General features: G+C 37.8%; 1 protein-coding gene and 1 pseudogene across 1 annotated transcript in view; one reads left to right on the top strand and one right to left on the bottom strand.

Annotated features, from left to right (window-relative positions):
• The window catches only part of LOC109073071, a 325,399-nt pseudogene that overhangs the window by 276,820 nt on the left and 32,123 nt on the right, over positions 1-16,456 (bottom strand).
• LOC109071049 (NACHT, LRR and PYD domains-containing protein 12-like) overlaps positions 14,124-16,456 on the top strand; it is a 29,230-nt gene continuing 26,897 nt past the window's right edge. Inside the window, exon 1 of the mRNA XM_042745038.1 lies at positions 14,124-14,208. The gene's annotated coding sequence lies outside the window, so the exon portion shown is untranslated. The remainder of the gene's footprint in view (positions 14,209-16,456) is intronic.

Below are 16,456 nucleotides of genomic sequence, written 5' to 3'. Positions count from 1 at the left end.
AATTCGTTCTAAGAAACGCACATATCTTCATAAGGACTAAACTTTCATCTGTGAATATTAATTTTTTTTTTTCTTTCATTTTCCCCGACTGCAGTCAAATGTAACACTTCGGTGAGGCAAAGCTGACGTCTATTTGCGAAAATGTGCTTTGATGCGCTTGGTTTGAAAACTTGTGATTAAAGCGCCACTCAGTGGTCAAAAGCTGCAAATGCACTTTGCAGACGCCGCGGCGACGGTACGAGCGGCGGTAGAACCAACGTTTTGGATGGCCACCTACTGTACATTCTCTTTATTCTTAATTTAGTCTTGCCATTCGTGTGGCTTTTCAGTTCTTTTTATATGAACCCGGGAGGGGAATTAATCGCGTAATTTATCTCTGACGGCATTCTGATATCGGAATGTGACCGCGTGTGTGGACCAAAAATAAATTGGAAACTGCTGAAAATACAACATTTTATTTTAACTAAACGATTTACTGAACAAAATTCAGCGATCCGATCTTGTAATATTTTATGTATATAATCGATATTATAACCACCAGTAATATTCAGTACATAAGCCACCTCTAGAAATGATGCTTTTTTTGTTAGTTTTTTTTTTTCATTTGAAGAGCAAGATGCTACTGCGGAGTTATTCATTTATTTTGCAGGATCAGTTTTGTTAACAGTAAGTTACAGTGTAGAAACACAGACCAGTACTGAAGAGGTGATGTTTGAAGTTTTTAATAATTTGTTGCCTAGTCAGCTTACCCTGATCACACATGACAAGCTAAAAGTGCTATATTAAGTCACTATCTCTATGGATTTGAACTGCTTTGAATCTTTTCCATTTACAAGTAATATATTCCCACCTGTGCATTTACAGACCCCCCTCTAATCATCATATATTTTACAGGTAACAAACCAAAGGATGAGGACAGTAGCTTTTCTGTGCCAGCCGTAGTAAATACAGGAACATCCTTCATGAAGATGTGTGAGAGAAGCTTGGAAGGCAAGATGATGATGATTTTTTTTTTAAATATTTAAAATTTAAAATAAAATTTGGGATTAAATTATAAAGTTATGTTTTATTCCCTGTAAAGTAGAAATAATAAATGTGTGTAAAAATGTTATCTTTTTTTAAAGCCCAGTGTCAGTGAAGATTGTGTGGTCAGGAAATCTGCTGTTTATGGGAAATCTGAAGGAACATCTCGCAGCATAAAACCACCGTGTTGCCCTGATGATTGAGGTAACGTTAATTCAGCTCTTAAGTGATGCAGATGTGGTCAAAAGTTTACACACACCTTGCAGAATATATTCTGCTTCATCAGGGCAGTAATTGCAATTTTTTGATGATTCTATCTCTCTACCCTCTTACTGCTTAATTATTAACATTTTGCAGATACTGCAAGGTGTATATAAACTTTAGACTGCAACTTGACTATTAACACTGTAATCAATACAAACTGGGCTACAATAATATGTAAATAGCATGTATGTACAGTGATTGTGTTTTTGAGAAAACAGCATTTATGCATGGTTAGTAAAAAACAACAATTTTGAAGTCACTGAAATAAGGTCTTAAAAAAAAACATACAAAACATTTGTTCACAAGACTGTCAAACCTGGAGCTTGTAGCCTAGAATTTTTTGCTTCAAAATGATGTGAAAATCATCTTGTTTACTCACTCACAGAAAACAATAGATTAATTTAAAATTTCTAAGACACTTTGTTTCAAAAGGGCATATGCGAGTAGGCGTCAACTATCATGAATATTTCTGTGATTCACCCCTGAGAAGACAAAGACCCACATAATGAGCTGCATAATGAGCCTTTCAGGCAAGTGAGTGACCGAGAGGGAAGAGTTACAAGAAAGAATGTGAGAACAAAATAAATGTATATATTTTTAGGTTTGTAGTTTATTTAGAATATATTTAATTATCCCACAAAATAACTTGAGATTCACTTGCGAGTGCAGTTAAACACTTTATTAGGAACAAAGCTGACTTTCAAAGCTGAATTTTTAGCATCATTACTCCAGTCACACGATCCTTCAGAGAACATAACTTAAGCACATTAATAGAGAGGCGAAGGGAAGGAAAAGATGTGGTAGAAAAAAGTGTACAAGCAATAGGGATAACCGCACCCTGGAGAGGATTGTGAGACAAAACCCATTCAAAAATGTGGGGGAGATTCACAAAGAGTGGACTGCAGCTGGAGTCAGTGCTTCAAGAACCACTAAACACAGACGTATGCAAGACATGGGTTTCGGCTGTCGCATTCCTTGTGTCAAGCCACTCTTAAAAACAGACAGCATCAGAAGCGTTTGCCTGGGCTAAAGACAAAAAGGACTGGACTGCTGCTGAGTGGTCCAAACTTGTGTTCTCTGATGAAAGTACATTTTGAATTTCCTTTGGAAATCAGGGTCCCAGAGTCTGGAGGAAGAGAGGAGAGGCACACAATCCACGTTGCTTGAGGTCCAGTGTAAAGTTTCCACAGTCAGAGATGGTTTGGGGTGCCATGTCATCTGCTAGTGTTGGTCCACTGTGTTTTCTGATGTCCAAGGTCAACGCAGCCATATACCAGGAAGTTTTAGAGCACTTCATGCTTCCTGCTTCTGACCAACTTTATGGAGATGCAGATATCATTTCCCAATAGGACTTGGCACCTGCACACAGTGCCAAAGCTTCCAGTCCCTGGTTTAAGGACCATGGTATCCCTGTTCTTAATTGGCCAGCAAACTCTCCTAAACCTTAACCCCATAGAAAATCTATGCAGTATTGTGAAGAGGAAGATGCGATATGCCAGAACCAAGAATGCAGCTGAAGGCCACTATCAGAGCAACCTGGGCTCTCATAACACCTGAGCAGTGCCACAGACTGATCGACTCCATGCCACGCCGCATTGCTGCAGTAATTCAGGCAAAAGGAGCCCCAACTAAGTATTGAGTGCTGTACATGCTCATACTTCTCATGTTCATACTTTTCAGTTGGCCAAGATTTCTAAAAATCCTTTCTTTGTATCGGTCTTAAGTAATATTCTAATTTTCTGAGATACTGAATTTGAGATTTTCCATGAGTTGTCAGTTATAATCATCAAAATTAAAAGAAATAAACATTTGAAATATATCAGTCTGTGTAATGAATGAATATAATATACAAGTTTCACTTTTTGAATGGAATTAGTGAAATAAATCAACTTTTTGATGATATTCTAATTATATGACCAGCACCTGTATTCCCATTCATATTTACAATTTTGAGCACTCTAGGGTGATTATGAACATGGAATTATCCAGCCATGGCTCCCTGTTTCACAGAAATATAAATGGGAGGGAAAAAAAGCCCGAATTCCATTAGTCATCCATCACAATGAGAAAAATTCAAAATAATATATTTCTGATGTGCAGCAAAAGCAGAAATATATTCTTTGATTAGTGAAGTGGCTTTAAGAAAAGATCTAGAGCAGTGAAAACTCCCATTTCCACCATCAGGGCAATAATTAAGGGGTTCCAATCAACAGAAAATTGACATCATCAAAATTGACAGGACATCAAGAGTCAAAAGTCAAGAGGCATTTATTTGTCATTTGCATAGTTAACACTGGGGAAAACTGGGCATTGAAATGCTTGTGACGAGGCTCAGACAAACATTAACAAAAATAGGACATAAATAGACATAGACGTACATGGAGGGCACTGAGATTTTGAGTGACTTCAGTGACCATAGGCAGAAAAGACACGGACAGAGCATTATATATAAATAGGGTGGCAGTAACAGATACAATAAAGGTAGACAGTGTTAAAGAGTTATAGGTAGTCATTAGTAGTCCTGAGGTACTAATATAAGATTATTGGGGTAGAGCAGTGTCTAAAATGTCATTGTAGAGTGTTGCAGAGCTACATGAAAGAAAAATAAAGTGGCAGTGCAGATGCAATAAATAAACTTAAGAGCAGCAGACATTCCAATTTTGTATTTCCGAGTAGAGCAACGTCCAAAATGTCATTGTAGAGTGTCAGAGCTACATGAAGGAATATTAAAAAGTGGCAGTAAACATAAGAGCAGCATGTATTCCGGTTTTTAGATGAAGGATAACTGGATTACTAAGAGTCAAACTCTCTAACCTTCCCCACAGTGTGAGTGTTAGTGTAAGGCTGGGAGTTTAAAAAAGTGAAAGTGAAAGTGACGTGACATTCAGCCAAGTATGGTGAACCATACTCAGAATTCGTGCTCTGCATTTAACCCATCCGAAGTGCACACACACACAGAGCAGTGAACACACACACACACTGTGAACACACACCCGGAGCAGTGGGCAGCCATTTTATGCTGCGGCAGTTGGGGGTTCAGTGCCTTGCTCAAGGGCACCTAAGTCATGGTATTGAAGGTGGAGAGAGAACTGTACATGCACTCCCCCCACCCACAATTTTCCTGCCGGCCCGAGACTCGAACTCACAACCCTTCGATTGGGAGTCAGACTCTCTAACCATTAGGCCACGACTTCCATCCTTTATGTCCAAGGATGAGCTCTGCTGTTCTCACCACTCGCTGAAGAGCTTTGCGGTCGAAAGAAGAGCAGTTGCCGTACCATACAGTGATGCAGCCAGTCAGAATGCTCTCTATAGTGCAGTGGTAGAAATTTGACATGATGTTAGAGGAGATGCCAAACCTCTTCAACCTCCACAGGAAGTAGAGACGCTGACGGGCTGTTCTCACTATGGTCTCTGAGTGTAGGCTCCAGGAAAGATCCTCAGAGATATGAATGCAAAGGAACTTGTAGCTCTTAACTGTCTCTACTGTCTCTCCATTGATGTGAACGGGAACGTGACCCTCTCTCTGTGACTTCCTGTAGTCCATGATCATCTCCTTGGTCTTGCTGACATTTAGAGAGATATCGTTATCAGCACACCATGCTGTGAGTGCATTAACCTCATCTCTGTAGGATGTCTCATCACCATTAGTGATGAGTCCTAGGATAGTTGTATCGTCAGCAAATTTGAGGATGATGTAGGAGCTATGCTTAACAGAGCAGTAGTAAGTGAACAGGGAGTACAAGAGAGGACTGAGTACACATCCCTGTGGGGCACCAGTGCTGAGTGAAAGTGAGGAGGATGTGTGATTGCCAATTCTTACCACCTGGGGTCTGCCGGTCAGGAATTCCAGGACCCAGTTACATAATTGACTGTTAAGACCCAGATCTTTCAGTTTTGCTATAAGTTTGGTAGGGAGGATGGTGTTAAATGCATAGCTGTAATCAATGAACAGCATCCGCACATAGGTGTCTCTTCCCTCTAAGTGTTCCAGGGCAGAGTGTATGGCCATTGCAATGGCGTCATCAGTGGATCTATTTGAGCGGTAAGCAAATTGGAATGGGTTCAAGGTGTCAGGTAGAGAGGAGCAGATGTGGGACTTGACTAGATGTTCGAAGCACTTCATGATGACTGATGTCAGTGCTACAGGGCGGTAATCATTTAGGCAGGAGACAGTTGTTTTTTTGGGAACAGGGATGATGGTGGTTTGCTTGAAGCATGTGGGGATCACTGTAAGTCTCAAGGAGAGGTTGAAGATGTTGGTGAAGACATCTGCTAACTGGACAGCGCAGGCCCTCAGGACACGTCCGTGTATGCCATCTGGACCTGGAGCTTTCCGGCCGTTGACTCTCTTGAAGGCCTTACTCACTTTGAGTGTGGTTAGAACCAAAGGGCAAGTGTCAAGGTCAGCAGGTATTTTCACAGCAGGGAATGTGCTGCCTGTCTCAAAGCGATCATAGAATGTATTGAGCTCATACGGTAAGGAGGCAGACAAAGACCCAACACTGCTTTTCCTTCCTTTGTAGTCAGTGATATAGTGCAAACTGCTCCACATGCGTTGGGGGTCAGAGCCATGATATTCTGACTCAACTCTGTCCCTAAAAGTCTCTTTTGGCTGATTTGATGGTTCTTTGAAGGTCATACCTGGACTTCTTGTAAGCAGTTAGATCCCCAGAGTTAAAGGCAGCAGTTTGTGCTCTTAATCTGGCACGCACCTCACCGTTGACCCATGGTTTCTGGTTTGGAAATGATTTAACATTAAGGTATGGGACAACATCCTCTGTGCATTTGTTAATGTAGCATATCACAGAATCTGTGTATTCCTGTTTGTTGTCTCCTGCTGCATCTTGAAACATCTGCCAGTCTGTGGATTCAAAGCAGTCCTGCAGTGCGGAGATGGCATCTTCACTCCATTTGTGAACTGTTTTAGAAACCGTTCCTGTTTTCCTGTTTGAGGCATTGTCTGTAGCCTGGTAACAGCAGTATGCTAATGTTTGTCACAATGTTGCCAAATGCTGGTCGGGGAGGGGTTTGTAACTGTCCTTTAGTGTTGAATAGCAGTGATCTAATGTCTGATCACATCATATGGGGAAATTTATGTGCTGGTAAAATTTGGGAAGAACTTTCCTCCATATTCACTTTGTTACAATCCCCAACAACGATGAAAGCAGCCTCAGGTTATGCAATTTCTAAAATCCATTTATGGTGCTGTACAGTTCGTCCAATGCTTTAGTTTTTGTCCCACGTGAGGGCGGGATGTAAACAACTGTGAGAAAGATTGAATTAAACTCCTGCAGGAGGTAGAAGGGACGCACTTTTAATGGAGAGCAGTTCGATCTCAGGGGAGCAGTGTGTAGATAAAACTGTAACATCAGTGCCCCAGCGAGTGTTAATCATAAAGAACACAACCCACCTCTGCTCTTACCAGAGTTAAGCGATCTGTCATGAAAAACTGAGAATCCAGGTGGTGTAATGGCCGTATCGGGTACTTCTGAATTTAACCACATCTCACAGAAGGCCAGAACGCAGCAGTTATGAATGTCCAGTGCTGGTATGTGATTCTCGCATTAAGTTCGTCAAGTTTGTTATCCAAAGACTGTATGTTGGCTAACAAGATGGTAGAGAGAGGTGTATTAAAATTTATTTTCCGTGATCTGCATAGAATTCCAGCACGTTTGCCTTTCCTCCTTTTCCGATGGTGTCTTAGGATGCAGGCCGGCAACAGTGGGAGCGCGTAGACGCTGAAGCTGGAGTTCCGAGGTGGCATTGTTGTCTATATTGTCCTAATGAACGGTGAGAAGGAGAGTTTAAGTGGCCAAAGACTCTTCAAGGACCACAGCTGGAGAATTGCAGAAAATAGTTTAGTCTCGGGGTCAGAAAACCTTTAAAAAAAAGTGTCAAATAGCACCTACATCACCACATGTTGTTTGGTAGGGTTTCAAGAAAAATTCTCCTAGCTCATCCAAAAACAATCCCCAGCATATTCAGTTATCAGACACGACTGGAACTTCAAATGGGACTGGCTTCTATAGTCAGATGAAACAAAAAAAATGAGCTTTTTAGCAGCAAACACTCAAGATGGGTTTGGTGAACACAGGGATAAAAAGTACCCCATGTGTACAATTAAATATACTGCTGTATTTTTGATGTTATGGGCCTATATTTCTGCTGGAGGTCCTGAACGTCTTGTTTAGATACATGGCATCTTTGATTCTATCAAATATCAACAGATAAAAAAAATCAAAAAGGGACTGACTCTGTTGGAAATTTTATAATGGGCCATGTTTGGATCTTCCAACCGTACAATAATCCAAACACAAACCTCAAAAACAACACAGAAATGGGTCACTGAGCTCAAAACCAAGCTTCTGCTATAGCCATTCCAGTCCTCTGACCTGAACCCTACGGAAAATGAGAGGAGTGAACTGAAGAAGAGAAGCTGGGAATCTGAAGGATCTGGAGAGATTCTGTATGAAGAAATGGTCTCTGATCTCTTGTCAGGTGTTCTCTAACCTCATCAGGCATTACAGGAGAAAACTCAGAGCTGTTAAACTGTCAAATGAAGGTTTCAAATAGCATTGAATAAAACAGTGCCGTTAATTGATAGAGAAAAACATTTATTTCATAATGATATTTCCCCCCATTTTAAATTCTTATTATCCAATGGAAGGTTAGATTTTTGTGAATTTTTTAAATAAAAGATCAGAAGGATTAACAATGCAGATACATTTTCACAGCCTTCTTTGATCATGTTTACCAATGGTGCCGATATTTTTGGCCATGACTGTATATTTGTATTTTAAATTATATTTATATATTATGAATGACAGTAATAAAAGTAAATCTTATCTGCATCTCAACTACCCAGACAGCACAAGTACATCTGTAAGACGTCTGCTAAACATCTGGGAAACATCTGCTGTGTACTCTGATAAACGTCTCAGAAACAGTTTTACATGCATTCAAATAAATGTCTATTTGACATCTGACAGCATATATCTTAGAGACGTACTGCAGATGAGCAAGCACTCTTAAAAATACATCGTGATTATGTAAATGCAGACATTAAATAGAAATAAACAAGAAATACATCAAATATCACCACAAATGCTTTACCGTCAGGTGCAGGTGCCACCTTCTGTAGAACTTAATGGCACTGGTGCTGGTGTCCTCAAACGTTAGTCTGCAGACCTACAATGTTTCTCGAAGTTAGAAAAGTCATAACAGTGTTAGAAGAATGCTGTCTGTGGTATATTTTCACTACAAAACAATAAGAAATGCCGCAAATGTCAGTATCAAATGTCATTTTAGCCCGTGTTAGGGGGCTGTTAGTGGGTGTGGTTTGAGTGGGACCAGACATAAGCATTCTGAGTTTTGACAGCAGCGTGTGAGGAAGTATCTGACGGAAACAACATAAGATGCATGGGTCTTTTTATTTTAACTTGTGACAAAACTCTAGCTAATGGTAGAGTACAACATAGATTTTGAAAAGTATCTTATGCTGGTGTTTTAACGACCGTGTCTGATTCATTTTCTTTTAGAACACGGTAAGATACCTGGTTCTTTTTCTTTTGTTTAACTTTACTACCATTGTGAGAAAATGCTAGCTTTCCTAAATTGTAGCTAATCGTAGACTACGACATAGATTTTGACAAGTATCTTATTGCTTAACGATCGCTTCTGATACATTTTTGTTTAGATCACGGTAAGATAAGTCAACATTTGTTATTTTATTTTCTAACTGGTAACAAACTCTAACTTTTAATATAGAAAAACTGCCGCATTGTATAATGAACGTATCTGAAAGACTACTTTTTGGCTACGTTCACACTGCAGGGCTTAATGCTCAATTCCGATTTTTTGAAAAAAATTCGATTTTTTTTTTGCAAGGCCGTTCACATTTCCAATTAAATGCAACCTTTTGGTGATCTCCTGTGTGAACGTGAAATGACCCAGAAGTGACCCGCATGCGCAGAAGAGTACTCAACGGTCAACGACGTAACTCGTTGTTTGCGGAAGTAGCTAACGTTAAACATGGATGTCAACAACAGTGTAGTTATCAGCGGAGCTCTTTTTGCAATATTAAAAGTTATTTTCCCAACGCAGCCAGCACAATTACAATCTTCTCGTTTTAAGAAGAAATTTAAAAAGAAGGAGGAGAGCAAGGTTTTTGGCCATGGCATTTGTGGAGCAGTGTTAGCAACGTCGATACAGAGAAACGTGTGGGTGCGGAGTCGCAGCCAGGAGTGGTGGGATACTGATGTAAGTGGCTTCACTAATACAGAATTCATCAGTAACTTTCGAATGGTTGTTGTTTATCTTCTCGTTCCCGCCTACTTCAACGCAGAATTATGACGTTTGTAGCGTATCAATGACGTACGGGTCGGATACATGTGGCCTGGTCGTTCAGACGGAGGTCGCATTTCAAAAGATCGGATACGTATCGGATTCAGGACCACATACCCAAGTGGCCTGGGTCACATTTGAAAAGATCGGATCTGTGTCGTTCAGACTGTCATGAAAAGATCAGATACAGGTCGCATAGGGGCAAAAAAAAAAAAAATCGGAATTGGGTCGTTTCAGCCTGCAGTGTGAACGTAGCCTTTGTTTTAGATCAGGGTAAGATACCAATGCTGAAAAGCCTCAGCATTTTTATTTTTCTTTCTTACTGGTAACAAACTCAAACTTTTAAATTGTAATGTTACAAGATTTTGAGTGCCACATGCTGTTTAACGAACGTATCTGATATTTTTTTTTTTGTATTAGATAGATGGTCAGTAGCCTAGTTTTCTTTTTATTTAACTTCAAATATCTAAGTCAAATTCTAACTAGTTTTTAAATTGTTTGACAACATTTAAATGCTTGTCTTTACCCCGGTTTTTACTCTATTTCTGGAAAAAACAGTCATTACATTGTTTCTATTCCGTGTATGTTTGATGGCTTTTTTCCTGAAGTGTGTGTGTGTGTGTGTGTGTGTAAAAACTTTAAAATGTGAAACGTGGTATGATAATTAAACAGGATAAGGGATGTTTTTATTAAAGTTTAAAGCACATAGTTTTAACAGTTTTTTCAGTGGCCCACACAAAAAACACATTCCCAAACAATCATAAATTCCTTTGGATCATTGGGTGAATAAACAGATGTCCGGTAGATGGGAGTGGGGGTGTCCAGGAACAGGTGTCCAAACAGGTGTCCAGTATGGGGGGGTGGGATTTTTGTGACCCTTATCAATCAAATTTGATGACACATAGTAGCCTATACTTTCTCTTACATGCAGACACTCATATGGTGATCTCATAGCTGGCTACAGTTATGATTATATATCACTACATGTGTGTCTCTCTCTCTCGCTTAAGTGGCGCTCTTTCCTCTTGCTCTTCCTCTCCCTTGCCTCCACAGTTTCCGGGATATTGTATCTAATTTGTAGGCGTCAAGGAGCCACTATTAATATGCGGGAGAGGTGGGATGTCTGTTACAGACTAACTGAAGTTGAAAAAGTGAAAAAGCATTATAGGACCCCTTTAAAGTTTGTCTTTATCAGCTCCTCAAAGAAACACCTGAATGTTGTTAACTGCTTATCATTTGTGGATTTTCTGTGTGAAATGTTTAACCCAGAGTATAAATTTGAATAATAGCAGCTGTTGCATGTGTGTTATGCTGATGCGTTCATTATAGAACAATGTAGGGTAAATTGCCCTAAAGTGGAACACTGCCAAATGTAGGACTACTAATCTCCTCCATAAATGCACGAATGCTAGTGAAACGATGGGCTAGCCAAAGCTGTGGTATCATGTGATTAAACCACACGACCTCTCAAAAGTCAAGTCATATATGCGAGTGGAGCAATCAACAAACAGGAAGTACCTCGTGTGACGACCACCCAGAGGTTAGTGACAGAGCTTTGACAAACTTGCTATTAAGGAGTATAAATTCATTTTAAACAAAACAAAAACCTGCTACTTTTTGGAATAATCTGCTTATGAAATTAAGAAAATAGTGTAACTTTGTATAAATAAACTATATATTATTTATTTTTTAAAATGTGGTTTAAAAAATGGGACATAATGATTAGCCTAATGTGGGACAGCACTTCAGTAAGAAAAAAAATGTGTGTTGGAATATGGTTTGTGGGATAAAAATGGTTATGTACAGGGTTTCAGTGTTGTTATGCAATATTAAAATACTCCTTACTGCAGATGTATTATTTTAGAATATAATAGTATTATCACTTTATTATTTAGTTTTTATATATTATCACTATTATACATTTATTTTTTGTAGTTATATTTAATGGGTCACACTATGACACACTATGTGCAGTGTGATGACCAAACCAAATCTCCAGGTTCTCTTATGTGCAGTAACTGCAGTAAAAACTTATGGCACCCCTGCTTATAAATCATACAGAAAGTTTTTTGAGACTCTAAAAATGGCTGTAGTTTCCTGTGAGGGGTAGTTTTAGGGGTAGGGTGATAGAAAAGAAAATTCAGTTTACAGTATAAAAACTATTATGCCTATGGAATGTCCCCATAAAACATGGAAACCCAAAATGTGTGTGTGTGTGTGTAATCATCTTATGATTAATTAATTGAAATATATTTCAGATCACAATGCCAAAGGGAATAAAGACGAGAAGAGATTGTCAGACGCAGAGAGAGAGTGGGAGAATCAGGGAAAGGATAAAGAAACTAAATCAGTGGAGGCAGGACAGGATGAAAGGAGCCAAAGAGGAGTATAGGCAGACAAAGCCAATGGCCACTTTCACCATTCGATAGGAGGAAAACCACTGATTAACAGGGAGAGTGAAGTGACATATAGCCAAGTATGGTGACCCATACTCAGAATTTGTGCTCTGCAGTGAACACACACACACACACCGTGAACACACACACCCAGAGCAGTGGGCAGCCATTTATGCTGCAGTGCTATTAGTGAGAAAGAGGTTGGCCAGCAATTAAAGTGTCTTAAGATTAACAAATCTGCAAACCCTGATGGTAATTTGTGTTCAGTTTTTTCATTTGATTTTTTCTTTGTCCTTGTTTTTATCAAAAACACTTGTAATTTGGAAGACATCATGTCTTGTTTCTATTCCAAAACATGGTAGGTGTTGGGTCGGGGTTTAAACAATTTGAGACCCAAAGGTTTGATGTCACATGTAATGAAATGTTTCGTAAGGATTATTCTCAGTCATTTGAATACACAAGCGTTGGTTTTCAAGACCCTTAACAGTTTGCATTCAGACAGGGTGTGGGAGTAGATGATGCCATCCTTTTTATGTTGCACAATATTTATAGTCATTTGATATATATTTTTTTTTCTAACGCATTTAATACAATTCAATCACGTTTTGCCAAAGCCGTCAAACTGGTAATTGTTCATTAACACTCAATTTACTACTGTTAATTACTAAGGAAGATGTGTTAACTTATTAGTATGTAATACAATTTTATGATTGTATTCTGTCATACCTCCTGAAGAAATACTATTAATTATCTACTAGTTAAGGTTCAAGATATTCATATAAATGTTAGCAGTAATGGTAGTAGTAGTAGTAGTGAAAATGCAATATTAATAAATGCAATACATTTTTATAGAGCTTATTTTGATTCCATTTTAACATGTATACTGCCCACATTTAAACTAATTTAACAAACATTTTATAATCAAAAGTTAAACATTTAAAAGCGATTCAAGTGTAATCATTTGGACCGGTCTCCTGTATCATACATTACATTTATACATTATACATACATTATACATTATAGTTATAGAAGTAGTGGACTGTAACAAAGTTGCAACTGTTGTAGCACTTTGTACTTGTCCATTTACTCAAGTCATTTTGAAAATGAATAGACCTACTTTTAATTTTACTGGAGTAATATTTTATTGGAGTATCTGTACTTTTACTCAAGTACTTGATTTGTGGGCCACAGCCTGATTATTATAGTGACTGTTTGCACATACCAGTAACTGTTCAGTAGTAATTATTTCATAGTTATTTTTCTGGAACCTTACATTTACATTAAGTCATTCTGCAGACGCGTTTATCCAAAGCGACTTACAACCTTAACTAGTAGATAATTAATAGTAGTTCTTCAGGAGGTATGACAGAATACATTAGTTACTGATTAGCTAACTGTTACTTAACACAATCATAAAATTGTATTACATACTGATTAGTTAACACATCTTCTTTAGTAGTTAGCAGTAGTGAATTAAATGTTAATGAATAATTACCTGTTAGTTCTTCAGTAATTCCTTATTAGGTATGCAATAAGTAAGAAACAGTATATCTAAGGGTGTTACCTAAAGATGTTGATGTAAAACCAAATAAATACTAAATGCACTTGCAATTATCATCAATTTCCATCAAAATGTTACAGAATAATCTAAGAATGATCAGTGTGATGCGACATGAATACGCATGAAAAACTTCCCTTTAACGGCGTCAAACAATATGTGTAATATTGTGATGTTGAAGATGCTGCATGTGTCAGAGTTATGTTCTGTTTCTTTGTGTTCAGTTCCGTTTTCCTTGTTGACCTAGTGTCTCAGTTCCTTTGATGATTATTATGTTCTCCTTTTGCCTTGGCTACATGTCACATCTCTTCATTGAACTAATGAGCTAAGTATGGTAACCCTATACTTCCAGTAACTGGAATTTGTGCTCTGCATTTCACCCATCCAAGTGTGCGTACAAAGCAGTAAGTGCTGAATTAGTTAGTACCACTCTCTAACCACAGAGTGTACAGAGCATGCAACTACCCTAGTTTGGCCACAACTGTGTGTGTGTGTGTGTGTTTCATGTCTCTTTCCTGTTTTCATGACTCTTCATGAAAGAAACAGGTGTCAGATTTCAGAGCTACTGTTTAACAAAACCGTTTCAGAGGAGAAAATTGAAAGAGCTCCAAATATTATTTGGTGAGTGTTTGATTTTTAGCTCTTTTTATGAGTGTTATCTTAGAAGCTGAAAGTGACCAGTGACAGATCATGAGACTTTAATGCTGTTATTTTGTCATTTTGATGGTTTTATTTAAAGGTCAAAAACTGTACACCTTTCTGGAATTTTGTTTTAAGTTTTGATATCCTTAAGGATATATATGTGCAGCATAAGTCTCAGTCTTAATTTTGACAGGCATTTTTGATTTAGTCTTAGTTTTTAACTTGAGACGAAAATGCTTAATAGTCTTAAGCCCTATTCGGACAGTAATTGTTTCTCAGGGGGATGCAAGTGATTTTCACCATTTACAGGGGGTAGTCGGTGATTTAATTGCTGTCCGAATCCAGGATGTCGATGTTTCTCTCTCACAACCCGCGTAAAAAATCCCCGCCCGAATTACCTACTGTTTTTTGACAAACAACCGAGTCGTGTGATAATTTAATTACCGTCGAATCCACATCTCTGAGTTTACTTGAGTAAACTTGAATAAATGATGACAATTTTCATTTTTGGGTGAACTATCCATCAAACAATAGCAAAAAGGGAGCAAGTTATAAATATTATAGTTGTTCATATATATAATTTATAATTTTTGAAAAAGCACAATAAGACAAATAAGAAAGAGATACAAATTAAACAATTTTTTTTTTTTAGATACAGTAGGTTTACTTAAAATGTGGTCTTGGTTGGTTAACATTAATGATACAAAACAAACAAACAAAACACAAAAGCACAATGGGCCTCATTCATGAAACAGGAGCAGAAACAAACTTTTGTGTAAACTGTCCGTAAAGCTGTTGTGACATAAATTTTTGGGATTCATGAAAGTGTTTGTATTTTACAAATGTTAGTTGGTACACAAAATATATACACCCGTTCCCAGCCCCGCGTAAATGTGTTGTAAATCATCCGATTGTTTTGCTCATTGATGGCGCTGCATGTTTATACAACCATTTACCTTATAATCACGTATCACGTAGCATTTTAATAAAATATTAAACAGTAATTATACACAGTATACTGTGTTTTCCTTTTTACTATTATTATGAGCAGCAGTTATATAATCTGCAAATTTAACAGTTTTATCAAGTAAGTAATTACTTTTGTTAGTGATGTACCAATTAGTCTCTTAATTATTACAGAACTGTTTTTCTATTAAATGTCCAGAATGAGGCATAACAATAAACATTTCCTATGGGTGATATAGCGCTGTTGCTTGATTTGGCAGACAGTGCTGCACAAAATACGTATTTTTAGAGACTGTGTAGACTTACTTACAGAGAATGATGACTGGTTGATTAACAGACAAAACTGCATTAACGGCATCTTTAATGTGCTGCAAAGGTTCCTTTTTTTAAGACTTTATAATCCACTATGTACGCTTGAAAATAAAATGCTCGTTTTGAAATGCACTTCCGATAAACAAAAACTTAAAATTTCTGCGCCTGACAAATTTTTTAGTTTTCATTCACTTTTGAGAGGATATTTTGAAATCCTTATTTTCATTTTATAATATGATTCCCAAATATATTTGTCTGTCGGAATTCATGGGCAAGGATTATGGTAATTATGAATGAGCGTGTACGCTCGCCCATTTACGAATGATTGGAATTCATTAACATACACGTTTAATTATCAAATCTGATGTTTACGAAGCATTTGTGGATCCGGAGGAGAGTTTGCAGCAAAGTCTGTTTTACATGCAAATTACTCCAAAATCCCCGCCCCTCGAATTACCTACTGTTTTTTTTGACAAACACCGAGGGTCGTGTGATAATTTAATTACCGTCCGAATCCACATCTCTGAGTTTACTTGAGGCAGTAAACTTGAATAAATGATGACAATTTTCATTTTTGGGTGAACTATCCCTTTTAAAAATAGCAAAAAGGGAGCAAGTTAAAAATATTATAGTTGTTCCTATATATAATTTATAATTTTTGAAAAACGCACAATAAGACAAATAAGAAAGAGATACAAATTAAATTTTTTTTTTTTTAGATACAGTAGGTTTACTTAAAATGTGGTCTTGGTTGGTTAACATTAATGACACGGATAGGTACTTAATTAGGAATGCTGTCCCTTTAATATGGAAGGCATGTATGTAATACTGACACAAGTTCACTTAATCCATAACTTTATGTGAGATACTCTATACGATAAACATTTGGACTGCTGTGTGTGTATTTGAGCGCTGAGAACTGATCGAGAAGTGGAGCGTGCCTGAGAGA

The sequence above is a fragment of the Cyprinus carpio genome, chromosome A4 (assembly GCF_018340385.1).
Source record: "Cyprinus carpio isolate SPL01 chromosome A4, ASM1834038v1, whole genome shotgun sequence".
In the NCBI taxonomy this organism is placed as follows: domain Eukaryota; kingdom Metazoa; phylum Chordata; class Actinopteri; order Cypriniformes; family Cyprinidae; genus Cyprinus; species Cyprinus carpio.
This window is presented reverse-complemented; position numbering and strand designations above follow the sequence as displayed.